Genomic DNA, 4,269 nt, shown 5'->3' on the forward strand with positions numbered 1-4,269 from the left:
TGGCATTGTTGCTTGTTATGTAGCCTTTAGCTATGCATATGGACTCTTAAGAAATTACATTGACCTCTTTAATCTTTGGTTATACTTTTTGTTTGGATATTTAAGGCCATACAGTTGGCCCAGATAAACCAATTTATTTTTACTCTTAAGGTAGTTTGGGGAGCTGTTCCTCAGGGGTCACATGGGCTTGGGAGGAGCCCCTGGCTCCTTTCTTTTACCAGTTCTGCCTATGTGAAGATAAGTCAAAGGCCGTGCTTGACCATGGTTGGCTTCGCTTGGAAGCATGGAAGAAATTATTCCTCTGTGTTGACCCTCCTCTTTATACACTGGACACTGGTTCCAGTCCATCTTGTGGGGTCTCCTCAGCCTCCTTGATCAGGAGAACAGGTGACCCACCACAATTACAGGACATTTTGAGAGATGCTCAGACCAAATTACTATAGGCCTCAAAGTACGTCTGTTAAACAACCAAGAAGGTTAGTACCACCACTTTGGTACTTTTAATTACTGTGTGTCATATAGATAAATCTTGGGCAAAGACCAATTGTTCTCAGATAAACCTTACCTAGACATACGTTTGTTGATCTGCTATGTATAATTTGTCACTAGGTTGTAGGAGTAATATGGTTCCCTCTGGTTTTCAAAACTAGCTAGGCATTATTTATCTCTTGCATTGTCTCACCTCTCACCATGGTTTTCCACTTAAGGTGCCCCCATTGCCCCCCTTTCTCCCTTAATGATACCCTTCTCCTATGGTCCTACCTCTCTTGAGCTCCTTCTTTCTCCTTATCTCCTAGGTTCTTTGTATACCCTTCCCTCCCCCCTCCTTTAAACTAACCCAATTTTTCTCCATATCTCCCTTATTAAGGCCTGTTTCCTATTGCTCTTCTATTTCAGGTTCTTTCTTTTCTTTTGCCTCTGTGTTTCCTTTCCATTATTGTGGTTCCTGTAGTTGTCTGGATACATACTTATCAGGGTTTGTTTCTAGGATCTACATATGAGGCAGAACATATGTCGATTTTTTTTCTGAGTATGTGTTACTTCACTTAATATAACAGTGTCTAGTTCCATTCATTTACCTGAAAATTTCATGTTTCTTTACTGCTGAGTAAATCTCCATCTTTTAAGTGAACCACATTTTTATTATCTACTTGTCAGTTGAGGGACACTTGGGTTGCTTCCATCTCTTAGCTATTGTGAAAAGAGCAGCAACAAAACATGGATGTACAAGTGTCTCTGCAATAGGATGAGTTCTTTGGGTATATGCCAAGGAGTGGTATAACTGGGTCAAATGGTAGGTACATTTGTAGTTTTTTAATGGTTCTTCACACTGCTTTCCATAGGGGCTGAAGAAGTTTGCAGCCCCACCAGCAGTGGATGAGTGTTCCCCTTTCCCCACATCCTCTCCAATATTTGGTATCACTTGTTCTCTTGATCTTAGCCAGTCTGACTGGCGTAAGATGAAATCTTAAAGTGGTTTTAATTTGCATTTCCCTAGTTACTACTGACGTTGAACACCTTTTAAGATGCTTCTTGACCATCTTTTTTTCTTCTTTTGAGAACTCTCTGTTCAGCTCCTTAGCCCATCTTTTAATTTGATTGCTTCTTGTCTTGATTCTCTGTTCTTTGAGTTCGTTATATATTCTGGATATTAAACCTCTGTTGGATGTGTCACTGCTAAAGATTTTCTCCCATTCTGTGGGTTTCCTGATCACTTCCCTGGTTGCCTCCTTTGATATAGAGAAGGTTTTTAGTTTAATGAGGTCCCATTTGTTAATTCTTTCCCTTGTTTCCTGAGCAATTGATGTCAACTTTAGAAAATCCTTTCCTACACCTATATCTTGTAGGCTTCCACAATGTTTTCTTCTAACGGTTTCAGGATTTCAGGCTTCACATTGAGGCCTTTGATCCATTTCTTCAAGGTAAAAGATAAGGGTTTAGTTTAATTCCTCTACAGATGGAGATCCAGTTTTGCCAGCACCATTCGCTGAACATGCTGCCTTTCCTCCAGTGAATATTCTTGGCCCCTTTATCAAATATCAGGTGGCTGAAATCGTATTTACTCATATTTGGGTCTTCAATTTTGTTCCATTGATCTGTGGGTCTATTTTAGTGCCAGTACCATGTTGTTTTTATCACTGTAGGTCTGTAATACAGCTTAAAATCTGGTATAGCAATCCGCCCCCCAGCATTGCTCTTAGTGCTCAGAGTTGTTTTGGCTACCCGAGGTCTTTTGTGCTTCCATATGAATCTTAGGATTTTTTTTCTAATTCTGTGAAAAATGTCATGGGGATTTTGATTGGCATTGCATTGAATCCATAAATAATTTTTGGTAGGATGGTCATTTTCACAATATGAACACTTCCAATCCATGAGCATGGGTTTACCTTCCATCTTCTGATGTCTTCCTCAATCTCTTTAACTATTTAAAATTTTCATTTTAGACTTCTTTAATGCCTTTAGTCAGGTTTATTCCAAGATATTTTTTTGCAGCTATTGTGAAGAGGAGTGTTTCCATGTACTCTTTCTCTGATTGCTTGTTATTGGTATATAGAAAGGCTACAGAATTTTGTAGTTTAATTTTGTAACCTGCCACATTACTGAACGTGTTAATAATTTCTAGAAGTTTTCTGGTGTAATTTTTGGTATCTCTTAGATATAATATATTGTCTGCAAAAAGGGATAATTTGACCTCTTCTTTTCTAGTTATTATTATTACTCCTTTAATTTCCTTCTCTTGTCTTATTGCTCTTGCAAGAGTTTCAAGCACAATTTAAAGAGAATTGGAGATAGTGGACAGCCTTGTCTGGTTCCTGATTTCAATGGGAATGTTTCCAGTTTTTCTCCATTTAGAATGATGTTGGCTGTGGGTTTGTTATATATTGCTTTAATTATGTTGAGGTATGTTCCCTCCAGTCCAGTTCTCTCTAGGACTTTGAACATAAATCCATGTTGAATTTTGTCAAAGACCTTCTCTGCATCTATTGAGATAATCATGTGGTTTTTGTCTTTGAGCCCATTTATATGATTTACGATGTTTATTGACTTATGTATATTGAACCATCTCTGCATCTCTGGGATAAAGCCAACTTAATCATGGTGGATGATCTTTTTCATGTGTGTCTGTATGCAGTGAGCAAGTATCTTGTTGAGAATTTTTGCATCTATGTTCATTAAGGATATGGGTATACAGTTTTCTCTTTTGCTGGTATCTTTACCTGGCTTTGGTATTAGAGTGATGCTGACTTCATAGAAGGAATTTGGAAGTTCTCCCTCCATTTCTATCTTTTTGAGTAAATTAAGTGGTATTGGCTGCAGATCTTCTTCAAATGTCTGATAGAATTCTGCTGTTAATCCATCTAGTCCTGGGCTTTTTTTAGTCAGGAGGTTTTGTATTATTGTTTCAATTTCTTTTTCTGTATGTGTCTGTTTAAGCTGTTAATTGCTTCTTGGTTTAGTTTTAGTGGTTCGCATACCTTTAGATATCCATCCATTTCTTTTAGGTTTTCAAATTTAGTAGCATATAAGTTTTTAAGTATTCCCTTATAATGTTCTTTATCTTTCTGGTGTCTGTTCTGATGTTTCCCCTTTCATCTCTGATTTTTTTGATTTGGAGGTGCTCTTTCTTTCTTTTGGTTAACTGGACTAGCGGTCTGTCAATCTTGTGTATTTAGCGTGTCACGGAGGTTTTGTTGTGTTGTATTGTCCTTTTCATTTAGTTCCAGGAATGCTTTTATTTCTTTCTTAATTTCTCTTTTGACCCACTCATCATTCAGGAGTCTGTTGTTTAATCTCCATGTGTTCCTGTGGTGATTGGGGCTTCTTCGGGTGTTGATTGTAAGCTTTATTGCATTGTTGTCTGATAGAATGCATGGAATTATTTCAATCTTTTTGTATTTGTTGAGGGTTTTTTGTGCCCCAGTATATGGTTGATTTTGGAGAAGGTTCCATGGGGTGTTGAGTAGAAAGTATTTCCTTTGGTGCTTCTGTGGAATACTCGGTAGATGTCTGTTAAGTCCATTTGATATATGGTATTGTTTAATTCAGCTGTCTCTCTGTTAACTCTCTGCCCTCTTGACCTATCTAATGGAGACAATGGGCATTGAAGTCCCCTACTATTAGTGAGTTGTGATTAATATGGGTCTTATTGTCCTGTAGTATTATTTTTATGAAGCTGGGTGCACCAGAATTTGGTGAATATATGTTCTTGATTGTAATATCTTCTTGGTTTATTCTCCTTTGATCAAGATGAAATATCCCTCTTTGTCT

Source organism: Nannospalax galili, unplaced genomic scaffold (assembly GCF_000622305.1).
Source record: "Nannospalax galili isolate Female #2095 unplaced genomic scaffold, S.galili_v1.0 scaffold831, whole genome shotgun sequence".
In the NCBI taxonomy this organism is placed as follows: domain Eukaryota; kingdom Metazoa; phylum Chordata; class Mammalia; order Rodentia; family Spalacidae; genus Nannospalax; species Nannospalax galili.